Raw genomic sequence first — 22711 nt, 5'->3', positions numbered from 1 at the left:
CACATACCACTACCGAAGAATCATCAATGTCACAATTACTACCACCACCATCACCACTCTACCCCAGTACTTAAGTATGAAGTCATGAGCCCAGCCTTTTCTGAAATTAACTCTGAAAACAGTATGATATTTATTTACCTAGAATTTTGGAGTTTTTAATTTTAAGGAATTTAGAGTTTAGAATATTTAGAATTTTAGAAGGGATTTTTGAGTCCAGCCTTCTTGCCGTGTTTGCTTTATATTTAAGATTCTGAAGTGTAAATCAGCGGATGGTTACTGGTGGAAGAGGAGATGGTTTCCTTATCCTGGGTTTGGGGTAAATGCTGCACAAATGTCCATTCTGAAAGATCTTGCAAGGAATCTGGGGAAATGAAGCTGGAATTACTGTAGTTGCAATGTTGGCCAAAGTTAGTTTATGGAAAATCTTGAATTTGAGTCTGTTGGTTTGCTCATCTGATATTGGACAGAGAGAAGGTTCTGAGTTAGGGTGAGTAATCAGAAAGAAGTAAAGTTGCAACATTTTAGTTGCAAAAGTCTGATGGAGCCCCCTTTCAAAAGCTGAAGTGAGCACATTTATTGCTGCAGTTGAGAAAAGATGGTAAATAGCCTCTTTAAATAGGCATTAAAAGACATTTCCTTGATTTAAGTTTGAACATGTAATGCATTGGATGGGAATTGTTCTTTCATGCTTTCAAGGAGGAAAACTACAATTTTAAAAGTGCATAGTTTGAACTTGTGGACTTCTGGGTGAATCAAAGATGCCAACAATTTTGATTTGTTTTACAGAAAATATGACGATTTCCCCCTATATTGATTCCCTCTAGTTTTATCTGTCGACTTGAGACTTGTTTGGGGTCCTAGATCTTTTACAGGTGATTTTAAGTTAGAGGTTTTCTGATATGAAAATATTTAATTTTTCAGAGCACAAGTTTCATCTGCTCCATAGTAAGGGCCAACAGTGTTCATAGTGATGTTCAGCACAGCCTTGGTTTTGGCTGTTCAGAAGCCTTGGTTAGCTCTTTGGCTTTGTGGAGAATACATTGTTTTTGAGTCTCCTTGCTGGGCCTCCTTGCCTTCTTGTCATGTACTTCCTGTACCTGGGTTGTGGTCATATTGATTTGCTGGGGCGCTGCCGTTGCAGATATCTGGGGGCGAGTGAGAATTTGTTCGTGGGTGTTGCCCTGACTTTGTCCGCTGACCTCCTTTCAGCCCAGTGGTACCGCTATCTGTGTGAGCACTAGAGACCCTCAGCAGCTCCCTGGTCCCTGGCAAAGTGCCCTGCACGTGGTAGAGATTCAGGAAACATTTGTAGAATGAAGAAACTCCTCCTTGTTCTCCTGTCTTGAGTCTTCTTCAGGATTCAAACACTGTCATTCACTTTTGCTAAGAGATCTTCTCTTTTAAAACAATTCCTATTTCAGATATAGACATTCATACTTGGTGTGTGTGAGGTTAAGAGCAGCCTCAGGAGTCGTTTAGAGGGAATGAATATGCCAGTGTGATTTTTATTCCCTTGATTATTTTAATAAGTGTAAAAGGTGTGTGAAAAGACTAGCTGAATCCCAGATTCCCCAAATAAAATGTTAACTTGTGTTTGGGTGATAAAAGATGGTTTTCAAAGGAGGAAAAACTGACTCAAACTGTCTTCAGGTATACCAGATGTCAGGACCATATTAATGGCAGCCTGCCCTTGGTAAGAACAGGACACCAGCAAGGCGCATAAACTAGATCATGGTTTAACTGTGACCTTGGAATAGTTGCCATTTAAGCTTATGTTTTTTAAAAAAAATCCTGTTACGGCAAAATAAATGAGTGACCCCTGAAGTTGCCTCATTAGGAATCCAGTGTGCATTTTTCTCTCCGAACGTAATATCTGATGGCTCATCGTCTACTCCTCCTGCTGTAATTTGGTCCTGTTGGGCTTGTGCATGTAGAATTTTGTTTTAAAACAGGAAAAATAATGATTCTGAAAAATTGTTCCTGTCAAGATATTAAATGAGTCTTTCCATTAATATCATTTCCGTTAGTATTTTGAAGTCAAATTACCTAGTGACAGTTTGGCTTCAATGAAGCATACATTAAAAAGAAGAAACTGACTGAGAGAATTGGAAGAAAAATAATTAATTCTCAGCACTCTCCCCAAGCCCCTCCCCCCCCACTCCCCCTCTCCTTACTCTTCTCAGGACCCTTGCTCCTTACTTGTCTTCTGCTTGGGTCATTGGTTGGAAGAGCTCAGGTTAGAGTCAGAGTTATAATCAGGGAGAATTTAAGTTTGTTTCCTAGCACCCAGATTCTTCTTTGTAGTCAAGGGCCCTAATGTTCCAAGAAAACTGACGTGCACAGGTGTGAACTTCCTGCTCCCGCCTGTGGCATCTCCTGCAGGCAGTTTTGGGAAGAGGCCCAGTCCTACACTTGCTGTTTGGGCTCCCTCTGTGTCCACCCTGGGTCAGGTGTTTCATTTCCTGTACCTTCATCCTCTCCCTTCCTCCTGACACCTTTCCTTTAGAAATGACCCAGATCTCTTAAGCACTCAGCATCCCCAAACCCCATAGAACAAACCACCCAGGCCTCTCTTTGCCTTGCTTGTTTCCCTTTTTTTTTTATATATATAAGTTTATTTATTTTATTTATTTATTTTTGGCTATGTTGGGTCTTTGTTGCTGCGCGCGGGCTTTCTCTAGTTGCGGTGAGGAGGGGCTACTCTTCGTTGCGGTGCGTGGGCTTCTCATTGCAGTGGCTCCTTGTTGAGGAGCAGGGTCTCTAGGTGCGTGGGCTTCAGTAGTTGTGGCACGCAGGCTCAGTAGTTGTGGCTTGCGGGCTCTAGAGCGCAGGCTCAGAAGTTGTGGTGCATGGGCTTAGTTGCGCCGCGGCATGTGGGATCTTCCCAGACCAGGGCTTGCACCTATGTCTCCTGCATTGGCAGGCAGATTCTTAACCACTGCGCCACCAGGGAAGCCCTTGTTTCCCTTTTGAGATGAGGCTCAGTGTCTCCCCTTCCCATCTCGGCCACCTCCCCAAAGAGCTGTCTGCATCTGTCCTCCCTAGCCCATTCATTCTTCTTCCCAAGGCAGGCTGACTTCTGCCTGCCTCACGGTGTGAATACCACTCCTGCAAAGCCCAGGAATGACCATGTAATCATGGTACTTATTTGTCTTGTTGACTGCTACCTTCTCTTTGCTTCCCTGCTTCTGTGTTTCTCCAGCACCTTCTGGGAATTTTGTTTGTTTCTTACTGTACCCCTTTCATTATCACTTAATCTCCTTTAATATTGGTGTTTCCTGGGGTTTTGTCCTTATTGTTGTCTTTCTCACTCCAGATGGTCTAATCTGCTCTCATGGTCTTAACCATATTGCACATATGCCAAGAATTTCCAAAGCTCTGTCTCCCATCTTTGTCCCTGGGCTTGATTACAGCTTCTAGGATTGGGGTAGGCTCAGGGCAAAGGGGTTTATACTCTGTCTCCTTCAGTCTATACAACAGTCGTGAGAGATGAGAAGTGCCATGGTTCCTGCATTTCCTACCCGAGGAGACTGTGGCTTAGAATGTCCAAGAACAGGTCCAAGGCCTTGTGTCTAATACGCTTGCTTGAAAGACCTACGTGGGCATCCTTCAGGCATTTCCAAGTCAACACTGTCCACAACTAAATACCCCACCTTTATCCCCACCTGCTCCTCCACCCACTCTCCCAGTCAGAACTCATCTCATCATCGTTCAGGTACCTACACATCATTGTGGAGTTTTCTCTCTCTTTTCACCTCTTTTCCCATTTTCACCAACTGCCAAGTCCTGCTGAAGTGACTTGCTAAATATTCTTGAGTCAGTGTCTCTTTTCCATCAGCACCACACTTGTTCAGGCCCTTATCACGTAGATAGATTATTCCAATAGCCTTGGAACAGGTCGCCATGAATCTCCTCCCTCAAATCCATCCTCCACGGAACTACCCGGATGAGCTCTCTAAAACTCGACCTTAGCCTCTCTCCTGCCTGAAATCTTTTAAAGGCTTCCCATCTCCTATAAAGTTCAGGCTCCTTGGGAAGATTCCCAGTAGTCTGGCCCTTGTCTCCCTCCCCCGCTCCTTCTGCCACCTCTCCTTGTCTCCTAGCTCATGATCTAGGTACAAATGAGCTAATTAGGTTTTCTTGCTGCTACTCATGTCTAATTCACTTTGTTTTCAGTACATACTGGGGGAGGAGAGCAGGTATTCCTTTGTAATTTGTGCAGAGGACTTGTTGCATAACACTGGAGAAGATAGGAGGGGTGAAGGAGGTTACATAGCAAAAATATGTCACTTTCCATGTAACCACACACACACACTCACAAACAGGCCTGGGCACGCACATGCACATACCAACACACGGCATTCCCAGAGCACCTGCTACAGCCAGAGGCGCATCAGATGCTACGGGTGCACAGCTCAAGGAGCTCACCTGTAGTGAGGGAGACGGCACAAGCCTACTGTTTCATCAGAGGGTAGTTTTGGAATAGAAGTGTGTGCAGGACATAGGGGATTGTGAGGCTGCTTCAGGGAGGACTTCGTGGAGGAGGAGATATCCAAGTTCAGTCTTCAGGGAAAGTCAGTATTCACCAGATTTAAGGTGGCACAAACTCCTGTGCCTTGACTCCCTTAGGGATTTGTATTTTTTCCATAGAATTTTACCCATGTGGGTCATTTTACACAGGGCTAACAACACTTCAGTGCCTTTTAAAAGCAAACTGTGTCTACTATATAGAAAATAGATAAAAAACATGGACCTGCTGTATAGCACAGGGAGCCATACTCAATATTTTGTAATAATCTATATGGGAAAAGAATCTGAAAAAGATATATATATATAATATATATGTAATATACATATAATATATACGTAATATGTAGATATATCTGAATCACTTTGTTGTACACCTGAAACTAACACAACATTGTAAATCAAGTATACTTCAATTAAAAAATTAATTAAAAAAAATTTTTAAGTGCTAAATTCATTTTAAAAATTAAAAAAACAAAAGCAAACTATGTCTGGTTCAGACCATTGGCAGGAACTTGCTTCATGAGGGCAAGGGGACTATCTTGGCCCCTGTTGATTCCCAGTGCCTGGCCCTGGTAGGTGCTGAATTAATGGTTGAATTGGACACCTTGAGTGAGGGGTGAGAAAGGGCTCTCTTCTTTACCCTGGAGGTGAGACAAGTCAGTGTGACAGTTGAGGCCAGTGTGGGGTGGGCCTGTGAGGTCAAAGTATGGTGGCCTGCCTGTGTCGTGTAACTGGGCTGGCTCCTGGAAGGGGCAGTGTGTAGGCTAGATATCCAACTCTGTTCTGAACACCAGTGCCAAACTCATTTGCAGTTGAAGGGAGTGCCCTTTTAAAGGCTAAACGAGTAATTAAATTCAAGCAGAAGGGTGATGGAGGTGGAGCTAACTCATTTATTAGCATATAATATGATCACTCTAACTTCTGTAAATGTAAATGATGGTGCTTTGTCCTTTCCCAACTGCAGAAAAGCCTGGGAGACATGCCCTGGATTATGAGTTAGTCAATGAGCAGCTGCTCAAAGATCTCGAAATACCAGAATATGTCATATCTGTGGGCTTTGTCCTGTAGTTAATTACAGATTTTTATCTCCACATATGTGAAGTTAACGATTATCTGGTTTGGGCTCAGAATTATCTGCCCCAGACCCCTGTTCCACTGGGCTTCGTCCCTGCCTACTATTGGTGCGAAGCCTTTGTTTTTCCACCAGAAGAATCGCACCGTAAGTGTTTCCACAGGAACTCTGCCCTTTGCCCGTGTCATTGTTGTGGCTGTATGGCAGAACCCACAGGGCGGAGGTGTTTCAGCCCTCGCTGAAAATACCACAGATCTTTCCATCTCTCACTGCAAATTTTCCAGTGTGTTCTGGTCCACTGTGGAGTCTTAAACCCAGGTTTACTGATTACCACATAAGAACTGATCATTAGATGTCCTAAATGATCCGTTGAAGACTAGCATCCAGAAAGGCCATTTAGTGTGTACCGCTAGCAGCTAACATTTGACAACACCATGTGGAAGTTGCTGTTTAAGTTCCGAGAACTGTGTAGCATCTCTGTTAAGACAGCCAAGGACATCACCGTTAAGTAAGCCAAGTTAAGACTTAGCTTTGGCTAAGGCAGTTTTGTCCCTTTCGGTTTCTCAGTGGCTCAACAGATATTGTTCTAATTGAGTCACTTGCTTTCCTTTTTTTCTGAGTGCTTACAGGGTGGCCTGGAATAGTTGGCTGTTAACTGGACTTCACGTTATGCCCGGTTGGTGTTGATGGCAGAGCAGTTGCCACTGGGATCGAGTAGTTATTTGCGTTGATAAGTCAAAGGAATGGCTTGGAGGCTAGTGTACTGTCTGGAGGAAGGTTCACTGTAACTCTGATTAAGAAATTACTGAATCTCAAATGACTATAGCCCAAGTGAGAGATCTTCCGAAAGAGTGGCTCTTTAGAGAAATAGTGACCAGCTCATTGAAAAAGAAGACACTAGGCTAGATAGAGAAGACACCTGGGTTCAGACTGGTTGATTCCTGTTCTAAAACTATGAAAGGACTAGGCTCTAGAAGGAAAAGGTCTTCAATTTTCATTCGTTCTGGAGCTGTGATAGAACAAGACTCGACAATACAAAGGCAGAGCGACAGATTTCTTTAGACTTTTATCTTAAACACAGAACATCTATCTAAGGTTCAAGAGTAAGACCTGGCCTTTTTGTTTTTTGTAATCAAGCAGTATTTTGAGTGATGTTCATTGTGTAACAGCACATGGCACACTGTAAAAGTGTAAACATTGGTTAAAAAATTATATGAGTCTGAAGATGGTTAAAAAGAATCTTGTTCATAACTTTATTAGGCTGAGATGGGTGGAATTATATTTGGCACCAGGAAATTGGTCTGGATTATTTAGAACAGGTTTTTTTTTCCGGATTCCGTCTTCTGTGGACAAGCACAGCCTTACCCCTTGGCTTTCTCTCGGGTCCAGGATTCTTAGGTGAGTTCTTAGGTGATTCTTAGGTCTTACAGTCTTAAGTGTCAGTCTTCTACCCCCAGAATCACGTCCTCTTTATGCTACACCAGGCCTGTATTTTGTAATAGTGGCTCTTTTGGATAGTGACTTCCTGCCTTTAGTAATCTCTCCTCGTCGTCCTGAAATGATGCCCGTTTACCTTAGGAACATCATGAAGGTTGTCATTTGAGGGACGTGGCTTCTTGTGGGCTTGAGAAAGAAGAGCTGTAGCCTTGGTTCACGCTGTTGATGGAACTGGGTGATCTCTGAAAGTTCCCCCAGCTCTGAGAATCCTGATGTTATCCACATCCACTGCCAGGGTTGCAGCTTCATGACACTGGAGGTGTAAGAAGAAAAGGAAATAAATATGAGAGACTTAGCTCTGCTGGGCCAGTGGGAAGTGGGTCAGGAGTTGAGTGAGACGGTGCCTGGCATTTCCCAGCCACATCAGAGCAGAAGTGTCTTGTGATGCACGCAGAGGCAGGCTGACGGGTCCATTGTGTGCCAGGGGTTCTCAGGAAAATAAGCTGCTGTGTGACAGGTGTAGCACACTGCCAACTGGAATGAGTGACCAATTTAATTTTTTTTTTTTTTTTGGTGATTTGTTAAATGAAGTGCTTAATGTTTAGAAGTAACTTACTTGAGAGAAGAAGAGCCCATGGAGAGTGCTGGATGGCTGCCGTGGGACCAGACCTGTTCTTTTCAGGCCGGCAGAGCCAGCCCCGGGGCAGTCAAACAGCTGTAGGTACAGCTGGAGCAGCACCAGGGCCTATAATCAACAGGTTTGCTTGTGGATGAGATAGGTGGAGTGGACACCTGCTGGTCTGCTCTGATGAAAGTACTGGCCCTGCTGATCTTTGCTTGGGTGTGACTCTAAAAGCTCCTCCCACGGTTGGGCTATGTGACCTTCTGTTTTCACCAGGTTCAGATTGCTAGCTCCTTCAAGCTAAAGGGATCTTAGAGTTCATCTAGGACCAAAGTTTTCTTTTCTCTCTCTCTCTTTTTTTTTTTTAAAGTTCCAATGACCACCTTGAACTCCCAGTTGAGTGATTGAAGCCAGGCTCGAATTGCTTACCAAGTCTCCTACTTCACGTGACAGTTTTTTGGTTTCCACTTTGAGAGAATGACCTTCTCAGGCCTGCAAAGGGCTCTTTCTGTTCCTGTCACAATACTAGGCTGCACACTCACCCTCCCGCAGTTCCCTTTTCTAGTATATTTCCTCACAAATCGTTGTCCCCTTTCCCCTATTTTTAGGGTAGCAGATCCTAAGATACTCACATATAGATACCCTCCTTTCTCAAACCCTTCTCCAGTGAGCACATTTATGGAGGACAGTCTCTCTCTAGGGTCTTGTGTCATCTGTAGTCCCTTTGAGGCTACCGTGAGTAGGGTGTTACCAAGTCTTTTCTAAGAGTCTCCATTTAATATTTAATTATTCCAGACTAAGACCTCTCATTAAAAGAGAGGGGCCTACGTTAGGTGTCTTACCTCCCACGGCCTCTAGTTAACATTTACCACTACATAGGAGTAGTAGGTCATTTGTATCCTTTCCCCATCCGTAGACCAAAACTTTTAGTATTTGTATCAGGAGGCCAGATTGACAGAGCCTCAAACAGTAATTTGATGGAGGTGCAAATCAAATGTGAACTGTGTATATTGAAAAGGATAAATGATCCTCCACCATGAGTCTCAACTTGTTTCCTCTATCTTAGAGTTCTGCTGTGCAGGGTCCAGAGGGAGCAGAGAAGTGATAAATGGAGTTGGGTGAGGGTGGGGTCATGCATAATAATAGTAGGTACTCAATAAAGGTTAATTAGGTGTCAGGCTGAGTGCTTCACACACATTAACTTATCCAGCCCTCAGAATACCACTGAGATATGTAGATTTTCTTATTAGCCATTCCTTATGAGGCCACTGAGGCCCAGAGAGGTTAAGATACTTGCCCGGGTAAGTGATGGAGCTAGAGTTTGAACCCCTGTATAGAGTCACTAGGTGGCGTTTCACCTGCTTCAAGTGATTGATTAGAAGCAAGATGTAAAACCTGTAGATGAACTCCCGTGTATTTACCTTTTAAAGGTTATATGTCTCTTAATTCTGATATTGTGGCATTATCAAGAGCTTAAGAGTTCACAGGGCCTGGAGAGGGAGAACATGCTCCATGCACTGCATGTGCTTCTGTAGCAGACGACAGGTCCTCAGCTTGGTGCCTGTCTTAGCAGTGGGGTGAGTGAAGTATCAGATGATCACATAGCACACATTTGACGGGCTTTCTCTGGAATTTACCTCCCCTCAAACCCTGTGCTTGCTGCGCTATACATTTCTTCTACCTTTAATTTTATGCTCTCTCAATAGAACAGTGAATTACTAGGTAAAGACATGATGGAACTTACCAGCACAAGCATGGTGCAGACAGCGTTGGCTGCAGTCTACAAACAGTCACTGGAGGTAGTCAGGGGAATTTCCCAGTGCTTACGGCTGTAGCCTATGCCAGTGGCCTTTTTTTCCTCTTTTGAAATATTTTAAGATTAACTCTTACTTTGCCAATAGGTTCAACACTTTCTTCAAGCAATTATTATGTGTCTGGGGTTCTGTTAGACATGGATCATGCAGAAATAAAAGGATAGGTTCTCTGCTCTAAAGGAGCTTACCTCATAGGGGAAACAGACACCTAAATACTTCTAGGGACCACAGATTTTATTTTGTGTCTAACATGACCTTAATGCGGAATTCTAAAGGAATAAAACTTCATGAGCAAAGCAAGCATGAGCAAACATTTCACATCTTGCTGGCTGTGTTTTGTGAACCATTCTGTCCCAGACTTCAACCAGACAGCCATTACAGGAATGAACATTTAAATGCGTTCCTTTTCCTAAGCATTACGGTTTTCCACATTCACCTCTTCATTCCATGATTAGCTAATGAAGTTCTCCCAAGTCATTTTTAAGTTTAGGGGTGGCTTAGGAATTGTGCCATATATTTACTTGGACTTGTCTGCTGCCCCTTGCTTTACAGTCTGTTCACTAATGATTGCATTGTTTCTTTGAGTTCCTTTGAAGTTGATGGTGAGAGGTGGAGACTGGTAGGGAGAGGAACCAATGATAGGTTTTCCAAAAACTGTGAAGGCATTTGGGTGAAAATCCAGGAGAAGCTGTCACAGTGCTGCTTATTTAAGGTGGTTTGGTTTGTGCCAAGTTTGGAGGAAATTTAGTTACTTAATGCAATTGCTTTTTATTTCACTGTTTTCCTTGGAGTCATGGGGATGGGGTGTTGCAGTGTAAAGCAATGTCCTTGTACCAATGGTAATTTTCTGATGATCTCCGAGACTGTACGGAAAGTGTTAGCACAGGTCCATCCATGTGCTCCTCCACTGTCACCTGCTCTGTGGCCCAGACCTTGGTGCCCACATCCAGGCGGTTGGCTGCCACCTGGTGCCTCTTGCCTGCTGGGCTTAGCAGTGGTGTCTCTGGGCCTAATGCAATTGGAACACTTGTAATTTATTCCAAAATCCCAATTTTGTGGAAGTTTGTACTCTCAGCTTAGATTTAATTACCCCTGAGTGGTGGTCAGTGTTAACTAGGGGTCATGGGAGGAAAGACACCTAATGTATGTCCCTTGAAGAGAAGTGCTCAGTCCATTTCCATCAGAATTTGGTTAATAATGCTTCTGTTTTACACACCAGAAGCCTAATATAACTAGTAATGAATCTCCTTAGTAATTTATATTGGCAGATCTGTGGTGTTAGATATTAAAACATTTTACGCCATGTGTGTTAACTTCAGTCAGTCAGTGAAGTGTCCTCAGGGTGAGGGAGGATGCAACCATCTTTACCCAAATAGAAAGGAAGAGAGGACCCAGGTTCTTCAGGGAATGGGTTGAAATGCACTTTACTGAGCTTGGCTGGGGCAGTGGGATGAGGAGGGGAGTTAACAGGCTTGGGGAGGAGAGCATCTCACTAGCTTTCCAAAGCTGGTTCATCCAGGTGCCAAGAAAGCTGTCGAAACCCACAGAGGAACTCCCCGGTTCCTTTCCATTCCTCTTTCTGATATGATCTTAGACCAGTTTATTTACTGGCCAGCCTTCCAGTTTTGTCTGCACTGGTCTATTTTTACATCTTCCTAAATGGCAGACTGTACAGTGTGGTGTTTTCGGGGGAGGGTGTCACAGTGAGAGCAGGGTGCCATGGAGAGGACCGCCTGTCCGTTTGTTCAGTGCGAGTTGTCTGGGCTCACCCTGCTTTAGAATGCTCCAGAGGTGCGTGGCCAGAGAGTGGATTTTGAATGAATAGAAGGAAAGGCTGGGTGGATCAACACATGAGGCCTTTTGAACCCTGTGTGGCCTCTGGAGAGGCAGGAGGTAGGACGAGGTTTGCTGACAGACGGAGGGAAACAAAACTCTGCCTCTGGCGTGCAGGCTTGGTCAGCCGCTTTTCTACTTTGATTGTGTTAAGATGGAGGGAAGCTTCTCTAGTTCTTTACTGGGGCCAGTATAAGAGAAAGGGCCTTTGTTACTGGTGTTCTTAATTTTAGTAAGCTCTGCCGAGCTGCTTTGTATACCAGCCTTAGTGCATAATTTCTGTGGCTGAGCCTTTTCTCTTCTTTCTCCCCCGTCACAGTCACCGAAAGCCAATTAGCCCTTGATTAATATCATTTTTCCTATGAATCCTCCGGGCTCGGTTAGTCCCCCACCCCCACTTTATACTTCCCTAGCAGTTGGCACTTCTGCCTTGAAGAACTTTGCACACAGTTATAGACAGTTGATTAGTTATCCCCTCCTAGGCTGTAAGCTTCATGAGGCAGGGCCCATCCGCATCCTCTGCTCCCAACACATGCTTGGCACACAGTAGGTGACCAGTTAGTATTGGTTGTCCAACCCACCAGTCGACTGACAGATTGGCGCGGAGGCAGCCTTTGGAAGCGTTAAATGGAATCATTCTGAGAATTTGCTAAAATGATGGTGGGTAACAGTTTATACTCTTATGAGTCTGCCCTTGAGACTTGTACGTGGCAGTTTGTTTGCTTAGCCCTTTACAGGTTTTACAGTGTTTTCCCTGTTTCCTTTCATATGCGTTTCCTACTTTGACCTTCACAGTCATTCTCTGAGGCAGGTATATCATCATTTCCATTTCAGCTGAGGGGACATAGGAGGTTACACGGCCTGTAACTTAAGGGGTGTAGCTGGGGCTTGATGACAGGTCTTCTGACTCTACATCCAGTGACCTTCCTGCTATCTCATGCTGCTCCTCCCCCTACTCTCATGGTTATTGATCACCTACTATGTACCAGTCCTTAATATGGGGTTGGCCAAAAAGTTTGTTTGGGTTTTTCCACAAGATGTTATGGAAAAACCCAAAAGAACTCTTTTGCCAGCCCAATATTTGTTACCTTATTTAATCTCTCATCAGTTCTGTTGAGGTAGATATTATACCCATTTTGCAGATGTGGAAATGGAGGCTATGAGAGGTTAAGTAACTTTCCTAGAGACACATAGTAAAAGGCATAGGAAGAGTCTGGGTTCAAACCCAGTTCTCCAGTGCTGGAGGGCACAGCTGTTGCCACAGAGGGCACAGAGTGCCAGCTGAAACCTTGTTGACTCTTCTGGTGGGGAATGGGGAGCAGTGCTTGTCACTTTAGAAATTCTGGTTGCTGTGTATATGTTCATCCCTATGTTCATGGTGGTGTTAGAAATACTGTACGGTATTCAGCAAGTGTCAATGAGATGCCAGGACTGTGCTTGGCACGCAAAGATGAATAAGGTAACCATACAGAGAACTATGACAATATAATATGTTATAAATGACCCCCGAAAGGTCTATGCGTTGTAGGAGTGTAGAGCTGGGGAGATAACCAACATTTGTATTCATATGATGTCTCTTGCTTTCACGGTCACCCTTTTTGTATTCTTCTTCTCCCCCCTTCCCCCGCACTCCCCCCCCGCCCTGCACCACCATCCCCCTCCCTCTCCAGTCAGGGCTGAGGTTGAGACAGTAACCTGTCCAAAGGCTACTTGTCGCCTACTGGGCCCTAGAAGAACACCAGCACATGCATTTTCCTGGCTGGTGTTGTATACAAACAGTACAAAAACAGAAGAGAATTGACAGATATTTAGATCTATGGACTTGTACACAAAGTAAAGATTACTTTTATCTGGTCAGTGTTTATGCCTTGGCTGCTGGCTCCATACTCCTCTGGAGAGTAAGAACATCTCATTGCCCCTCGGAATCGTTCCCGAAACTGAGCCTAGAAACTGCAGCAGAGCTCTGTCCTCACCTCTTCATCAGAGTCCCATGCCTCTTAAAGACACTATCAGAATGTCTCCTATCCCCCATGTCTGCCTGTACCGGGGAGCTCAATGCGCTTTATAACTACACTTGCCCCGGCAACCTGGGGAGGGAAGGAAGGGAATACAGTCAGTGCTCCTTTGTGGAGGCAAAGGTATCGACTGTGTCTGTTAGCTTAGACCTTCAGATTATTCCAAAATACCCTTGCTGACTTTGATCTTACAGTGCTCAAAGACCAGTCCTTTAGTGTCAGGGGTGGCAAACATTTCTGTTGAGGGATTGTAGGTTATTTTTTCGACTCTCCCTGGAAGAGTCCAGTCTGCCTCATGCAGCCTCAGCCGAGGAAATAAGTAAGCTCTGGTGCTGCCTTTTCTTCACCCCACACCTTTGATGAAGCACCGCTTTCCTTTGCGTGTTAGGATCCCAGGGTAAGAAGTACGCTACATGTGTTTCTAATCTCGCAGTCAATTTACATAGCTTAAGCAGTGCTCATTTAAAACATTGCAGAAGCTGCATGAAATGATACCCTATTAGAAAACTTTAAGGTAGCTACTGATTCCCCAAAATAAATGATTGGGCTGTCACAACATTGAGTTGCAATGTTGAGTTGCAGCCTTGAGTGTTGAGTGAGGGCTGCATCACTGGCCTTTATTTCCCTTGTCTTTATGGGATGAGGGTTCCTTTGAAGGGCCCCAGGATTCTGGAAGAATATGTTTCTAAATCTTCATTCTCACAGGTGGCACTTCTAGCTAAGGTCCTGCAGGGTTGCATTCTGCCACACTGCACTTCCTGCTTTGGGCATGTGGGCATGGGGAGTGGGGACTGCGTGTGGTCATGGTTGGGGGCCTGTTGGGGAAGAGGATAGGGAAAGGCAGGCTGCCATTCGGTAGCTTTAGTCTGTCTTTTCTCCTCCTCTGCCTTTCTGTCTCCTGAATTTCAGGATTTGGGTGCATGTATACATTTAAGATGTGCTCTACATAAACGAAAGCATACTTGCTTGCTGGGAGGGACATATTTGAGGGAACTACGCAGTGTTTGGAGGCCCAGTGAGAGGTGGGGAGATTCTGGGGGAGGCCCACACGGTGTTGGTGGTTTTCCAGTTGGTAGAATAGTGTCGGCGCCCTCTTCTCTGGTACAGGTGTAGCTCTCTGGGGCCCAAAAGACAAATCAAGATTAGTAAAGAAAATGACATGCTCTTGGCACGCTGTGGTTTGTATTGAGGAAAAAGTGACCCCAATTTGAGCTTTCAACTTGAATTCTTAGTAATGAATTTAACGAAGAGGTGGCTTCCCATATCTCTTTCTGTTTAGCTGTAAAACTATAAAAATGCATGCTGTTAAGTTTGGATGGCTGCTACTCACCAAGGCAGGTGAGCAGACTTCTACGCTGACGCCTTGGGCTAACCCTGGGAACAATTGGTTGCCCCCCCACAGAGAAGGTTGCTTTCACACTTTTCACAGTCAACTGTGAAGTGCAGAGTCTTAGAGCAGCAGCACTGACTGTGGTAGGAAGGGCTCTGGGGTGACTGTCCCAGGTTGGCTGCTAAATAGCAGTGTGAACTCAAGGAAACCATCACGTCTGTCTACACTGAGATTATCTTTCAACAGAGGAATCAGACCGTTATCTCTATGGGCTTTTCTGGCTCTGATTTCTGCAATATCTATATTAGTATTAGTCGACATCTTTTATTTGAACTGTTGGGGCCAGATGTGTTCCTGAATTCGGGATTTTTCAGTTTTACACAGGGCCGTGTGTCCTCTATTAAATAATATTTCCCCTAGGGGCTGGATGGCACCCTATAATCAAAAGCATTAATGCTTCTGCAGTGAAACATGAATATTCACACTAAGTGGGATAAATGAAGATGGCAAATTGCCTTATATTTGTTGAGGTCAGATTTTTGACCACAAACATTATAAAAGTTTTTCATGTTTTGGAGCCTTTTGAATATCAGGATTGCAGGTAAGGGATTATAGACCTGTATAGCCAAAGGGGGAAAACATCTGGAAGATTATGTATCAAACTCTTAGCAATGGTTTTCTTGGGTAGAGAAGTGGGGTGGAGTTACAGAGGACTTTTATTTTCCAAATTATATATATATTTCTAGTGAGCGTGTCTAATTTTATAATCAGAAAAAATGACTAAAGATATGTATAAAAAATAGCTAGAGACACATTTAACAAATCCATTGCACTGTTAGGACATTAAGGTTTGAATGATTTTTTTCCTCAATTTTTCAAATTTTTGAAGTGCGACTATAGTTTACATATACTTAAATTTTTTTCTAGATAATAATATTAGAAGAAATATAAAAAGAATATGTGATAGTAATTAAAAAGTCAGTGCTAAAAAAAGTAAGTCCTTTGGAGTCTCATGTGGGAGGTCAGGAGACACCTCCTCCTTTCTGGTTTGTAGAGCACATTATAGTGACCTATTAAATAATAAAAATCACATAGAAGAAGCAAATAATGACAGCCAAAATATAATGTATGGGAAAACACTTTATGGAAATATAAGGCCTTACAGAAATAAAAGGTGTTATTGAGGTAACATTGCAATTCTTTGGTGGCCCGGAATGAATGGAGTTGGTGGGAATGGGCTTTGTCAGAAAATGGACTGAAATAATTCCTCCAAAATTGAAGGAACTTGCACTTGCAGTTTTATGTATGGAACATAAGTGGGGGGGCTGATTGTTTAATTTTGTCAGTTCATACATAAGGACCTATATTATTCTTAATTTTCACATTTTTTCATATTTCTAATCAAAATATACTCATCACTCATTTGTTACCTTTTCCCACTTAATTGTATAATTACTCTTTGTATGTTGCTGTGTAATATTTCAGTCACTGCTTTACATAATTTGCTGACTTACTGCTATTTCTAATTTTTTTTTTTTTTTTTTTTTTACAAATAACACCTCTCTGTGCCAGTAGATCTTCCTTTTTATTTCCCCTCGTATATCTAGGGATTGTTTTCTTATGAAAGATTTTCTGAATGTAATAAGAACTTGAAGTTTATTCCATAAGCATTTGTTGAGCACCTACTATGTGTTGAGGCTTTGGAGATACAAAGATGAATTTTTAGAACCTCTGCATGAGCTGTGTCCATTTCCTGGAACTCTCTCCTCATCACCTGGTTAATTCTTCATTTGAATTCCACTTCACCAGGAGGCCTTCTATGAGTCCCCCAAAGTAGTTTAGGTTTTTCTGTACTTTTTCTTCTCATTTAATCATGGTTATAACCACATGGTCATTCTGGGATTATTTGTTTTATTTCTGCCTTCCTCAATAGACTACGAACTCTGAGAACAGGTCCCATGTCTGATTTGTTCCTCTTGGTACTTTACTAGTCACTCAAATATCTCTAATAAATGAGTGCTTGAATAAATGAATCAAATGTTTGAATGTGTTCCCTGCTTTGAGAAACTTAGAACATTAGAGGTGACCAATGGATTGGGTTGATAATTTCAGCAATATATAAGTGCTTTATGAAAATAAACTTTTTCCCCTTTGCAACAAAGTCCCTGGAGGAGAACTCAGTGCCAGCATGTTATACAATTTCTTACCTGATTTTATCCATACTCTGCACTGGGAGTGGGCTCATCTTAAGTTCTTTTCTGCTAAAGCTATTGTTTTTCTGTACAAATCCTCCTTTGTCATTGCATTGTATACCAATAACATTCACCTTTTGGACTTATTTTGACATCTTTGTTTTCTTGTTTTCCTCATTTAAAAAATAGTTTTTTCAGGGCCTCTTTCACTGGTGTTATCTGATGGCTATTCTTGTTTTGGTCTTTATGGCCTTTTAAAAACTGTTAGTTCCTTGAGGGAAAGGGTGGTTTGGTCTCCGATAGTATCTAATACAAATTCATGTGAAACAGTGTTGGTAATAAAACTTTGGATAGGACACTTTGGAAAATTCATATTCTTTTTTTTTAATTTAATTTTTATTTTATATTGGGGTATAGTAGATTTACAATGTTATGTTAGTTTTAGGTGTACAGCAAAGTGGTTCAGTTATACATGTACATATATCCATTCCTTTTCATATTCTTTTCCCATATAGGTTATTACAGAATACTGAGTAGAGCTCTCCGTGCTATACAGTAGGTCCTTGTTGGTTATTCACTTTATGTATAGTAGTGTGTATATGTTAATCCCAAGCTCCTGATTTATCCCTCCCTCCCAGCTTTCCCCTTTGTTAACCATAAGTTTGTTTTCTAAATCTGTGAGTCTGTTTCTGTTTTGTAAATAAGTTTATTTGTATCATCTTTTTAGATTCCACATATAAGTGATATATGATATTTGTCTTCTCTGTCTGATTTCACTTAGTATGATAATCTCTAGGTCCGTCCATGTTGTTGCAAATGGCATTATTTCATACTTTTTCATGGCTGAGTAATATTCCATCCTATATATGTACCACATCTTCTTTATCCATTCCTCTGTCAGTGGACATTTAGGTTGCTTCTATGTCTTAGGTATTGTAAATAGTGCTTCTATGAACATTGAGGTGCATGTATCATTTCAAATTATGGTTTTCTCTGGATATATGCCCAGGAATGGGATTGCTGGATCATATGGTAGTTCTATTTTTAGTTTTTTAAGGAGCCTCCATACTGTTCTCCATAGTGGTTGTACCAGAAAATTCATTTTCTTACATATGTTTTAATGTATCCCTTGGGTCAAGTGGAGGATTTTTTTAAAAGGATGATCATCAAATAAGTATTTAAGTAATTGGACCAAAATTTATATTCTTACCTTTTTACTAAAAACATACAGTAAATAATTTTAAGGGAAGATTTGGTAGTCTCGTGTTCAAGATTGAAATCTCTTGACTACTATTGCTTTGACTTATCATTTGCTTCACGGGTGGCTTCTGAATTCATTGCTTGGAATGTTGCTACTCAGGGCCAGTGTTGTTAGTATTGCTATGTCATGATTTTATTTGTTGCTACTTCCACATTCTAGCTGACCTGGAATCTGGAAGATCTCCACCAAAACACCTGTATAATTCAGTCTGAATTCAGAAGTGTCACTTGCAAGAGAGGCAACCTCAGGCTCATGACACTCAAATGATTTAATCATAAATCTCCTTATACATAATAGAAACTGGCAGGTGACTCACCATGGGTGGAAGCCTGAAAACAGCCTGCCGAGGAGGGTAGTCTTTCTGGTAACACATCACCACCCTTTTGAAGTATCCAGAGAACCTGAAGAGCAGGAACTGCCAGTCAGACTGACTGAACGCTTGGCATTCTTTCATGGAAAGATGACAACTCATTCAGGGTGAAAGAGGAAGTGGAGGGGGGCACAGAACAGGAGGGTGACCTGACATTTCCATTATTTTGTAGGCTGCTAGCTCTAGTGCAGTGGTTGTCTGGGGGAGGGGAGGAGTTGGAATCATGTACCTCATTGTCTATGTCTAAGGGAATGTATTATACCATTTTTGTCAAGGAGGGGAACTTGTACACGTTTTATCCTTGCATTGCTTCAGAATCTGGATTGCTTGTGATCTCTGCTATTCCCCTCACACTGAGCCTTGGGACTACTGATGATAATTCTAGCATCATTTTAAGAACTGAGATTCTTCTATGTCAAATTCTGTGAAATTTGAGAGCCAAAAGACTCTTTACAGGCTATTTCTGGCTTTGCCACTGACATGTTTTGAGTGTCAGTTGATTTTTGTCTCTGTTTAGAAGCTTACATAGTAAGAGTCAAAAGACCTGAGTGTTATTTTGATAATTTATTAAGTGCTGTCTTGGGACATCTTTGGGGGGAAATAAAGTTATCTTTAATTCTTTGTTAGTTTGGGTAGAACCCACTGGGGAGTTCAGTAGGCAACCAGTGGTGAGGAGGGCAATGGTGGGTCATCTGAAAACTGGTCAGTCCCCCAATTCTATGGTCTGTCTCTGCTTCTGCCATCCTTGCCTGGTAGCACCCCAGGGCCAGGCCAAAGCCAGGACTGCCTTCTCCACCTGGGAGAAGGTGGAGGTCCCGTACCTGGGCCACCAAGTTGTGCAGGGAAGAGTTGCACTTGGGCAGGTTGATGTTGTCCATTTCATCCCCCTTCTACTGAACACTTACTCCAAGCAGTTGGTTCTCCAGAAGGCCTCTCCAACCCCTCACTCAAATGACTACATCTGAGTTCATTAAGAAACTTGAGACTTCCTAGAATGATCTCCACCAATTTCCTGTCCTGGTGCCTGCAAACATATGTGTAGTCACCTCACGTGCTTTCCTGTAGGTTTCTCCCATCCCCTCCTGCTTCCTCCTAGGCCGTACTCTATTAGTCATTATGCCTTCCTCTCTAATTTTCAACCTTTGCATCTTGACACTCTCTTTCCCTTTGGCTATGAAATGCTCTCAGCATTTCCTATGTTTGCACTTCTTGTACTTACTAATATATATTTGTCAAATCCAGTGGACGTGCTGTAGTCCTTATTGCTCTGGACATCCTTGTTGTGTCTGATGCAGCTTATCCACTCTCTTCTCCTTCTGGCTTCTAGAAGGGATGGTCCATGCCTCTGGTTTTCCTGCTGCTTTTCTATCTTCTATCTCCTTTGTGCAATTGCCCTCCTTTACTCAGCCCTTGCTGTTGAAGTTCAGTTCTGGAGTAATGCTCGTCTCTTCTCACATACTCTGGCTTCAGGGCTTCATCCACTCTCTGAGTTTTCATCACCATCTACGTGCCGTGACCCCCCAGTTCTCTGCCTTACACTGCAGCCTGGTGTGCAGCACCTGCTGGTCATCACATGTATATCTGAAAAACTCCTTAATTGCATGGGGGCTGAACGCACCACCTTTCCTCCAAAGTCTCCCCTTTCTCCCATCTTCAGAGACTATATTGCATGGTGGTGAAGGTTGGTGCTCTGGAATCAGACAGATCTGGATTCTGACACTCATTGATATTTGATCTTGAACGTATCATTTAACTCCCAAGACTCAAGAGTCTTCCTTTTTAAAATGGGGATAGAAATAGTACCTATCTCAGAAGGTTCTTAGGAGGTAGACCCTAATATATCTGTACGGTGCCTGGCTCAGAATAAGAGGGCAATACATGTTTGCTTCTACTGGCGGTATTCTCTTTTAGTTACCCTCATCCATTGAGTCATCCTTAATACCTGCTTTCTTTAGCTCCTATATCCAACCAGTCTCCCAGTGTGGCTGATTTCTAATTACCATTTATTTCCTAGTCCTGGAAATTTCTGAGTTTCCTCTTCTCTTGATTCTCACTACCACTGCCTCCATGCAGGTCCTTATTATTGCTCCCCAAGATGAGGCCACAGTCTCCTGCTTTCTTTTTGTTCCTGCAAGTCCAGTCTGCTACCAGGTGGCCTCTCTCTGTTTAACAGGACCTCTCCCCTGGTTGAAGCCCTCTGGTGACTCCCGTTACGTGTAAATCAAAGACCAAGCTCCTTAACATGGTATCCCTGGTGTCTCATGGCCCTTGGTGGCCTTTTAGCTTATTTCTCCCCACTCCCGGACTCCAGCTCTATTCATGAGCAAAAATATCCTGCTCCGTTCCCTGCGCATGCCATGCTGTTTAGGCTCTTTCTCACCTTTATTATCCACACTACTTGGAATGCTCCCTTCCCTGCTTTTGCCTTACTACCTCCTTCTTCTGAGAACTCCCCTCAGTTGCCACCTCCTCCAGGAAGCCTTCCCTGTCTGACTCTCCAAGGACAGGTTAGGTCACCTTCCACAGAATCCTGTCATTCTCTATACTCATCATGCGCTTACCAGGTTGGATCACGGTCTATTTATGGTCTTTCCTACCAACATAAATCCTGAAGGGCAGACGTTATGTATCACTCAACTTTATATTGTTTGTACCTGGCTCGATGCTTGACATGTAGTAGGGACTTCTGAAATGTTTGTTAGGTGAATGACTGAATTCAAGGACGAGCAAACCTCCCGATGACCTTGTTTTTCTGGTTTGTGTGGACCACAGCGTTCTGGGGCAGGACTGGGTTTCGGCAGTTCAAGCCATGGTTGGGCAGCCACGACAGAAGTAGACACGCTGATATGCCTTACTTGGAGTTCCTCGTCCTAGATGACAGCCCTGGAGGGAGACTGTCAACTCACTAGTGTCAGAGCCTGAAAATTATTCCTGTGAAGAATAAAATGTGTCACGTTATTGGCTTAATTTTTTTCCAGAGAAAACTTTAATATTTTAAAACCTATGGTAATATTAACACTTTCTATTTGCATGAGAACTTCCCTGATGAAGGATACCACAGGTGTAAAGTTGTCTGAGTAGTGTTACACCACGGTGGAACTACTTTCCATCGATATAGAGATAGAGAACATGTATACTGTGAGACAGAACTTCTTTAGAGATGGAAAATAGACTGACCTCCTTAAGAGGCTGATTGTTTCCTAATTTTCTATTTTAAAAAGATGACAGCCGAACACTGAAAAGCTGAGGACATTTTAGAACTCTGCTGCCCAATACAGTGGCCACTAGCCACATGTGGCTGCTTAAGTTTCAATTGAATTAAAATTAAAAAATTCGGATCTTCAATCATGTTAGCCACATTTCAAGTTCTCAGTAGCCACATATGACTAGTGGCTACCATATTGGGCATCTCAGATATAAAACATTTCCTTCATTGCAGAAAGTTCTGTTGGACACACTGCTTTTGAATGTGGAAGTCTTGATGGATAATCTCAAAACCACCTAACCACAGAGGGAGTTTTACAGAGCTATGAAATAAGAATTTTTACTGGGTACACCATATAATTGCTGTGTCATTTTATATAGTGTATATAGCATCATATCTCCTTATCATTTGAGCTTGTGTTTATCTTCAGGGACAATGATATTCAGACACCAAACATTATATTGTCTGTCTGGAAATGTTTTCTTATACAACTCAAAGGGGAAAATGAAGAATGTGGGTTGAATAAATGGAATCATTTTTCTTTGCTTCACATTATCAGAAAAACTCATAGGCTAAAATATATCCTGGAACTAAATATTTACATTTCTTAAAGAATGCCATCTCTGTGAGAGCGTGTGTGTGTGTGTGTGTTGGAAGAAAGGGAAACAAATGATCTGTATTGTTGTATAATATAAAAACACTTAAAAAATTAAAAGCAAAATGAAAGCAAGATCTTCTACTTTCTTTTGTTTTCTTCCATATTTGCCTTATCCACTTGGATTCCGGTGGCCTGAGGAATTTAAGAAGTAAGCATAGGCTTAGTTCTACTGGAACCATGCTAGGAAGCTCTAGCTATCTTGTAGTACCATGGAACTCACTAGAATATTTCACTGTGGAGCAGCAACTTTTTACACTGAATACCTTGGATGCCAGTACTGTAGAGGGATGGGAGGGATTGGAACGATCGTTCAGAAGGAATAAAAGTGACAGACCTGTACAGTTCATCTCACACACACAGATTCACGCATGA

At 42.7% G+C, this 22711-nt stretch overlaps 1 protein-coding gene across 1 annotated transcript in view; it reads left to right on the top strand.

Annotated features, from left to right (window-relative positions):
- The window catches only part of PRKCH (protein kinase C eta), a 220670-nt gene that overhangs the window by 15010 nt on the left and 182949 nt on the right, over nucleotides 1-22711 (top strand). The window lies entirely within an intron of this gene.

Source organism: Balaenoptera borealis (genome assembly GCF_965194805.1).
Source record: "Balaenoptera borealis genome assembly, chromosome: 3".
In the NCBI taxonomy this organism is placed as follows: domain Eukaryota; kingdom Metazoa; phylum Chordata; class Mammalia; order Artiodactyla; family Balaenopteridae; genus Balaenoptera; species Balaenoptera borealis.
The sequence above is the reverse complement of the archived record's forward strand: the minus strand, read 5'-3'. Positions and strand labels throughout refer to the sequence as shown.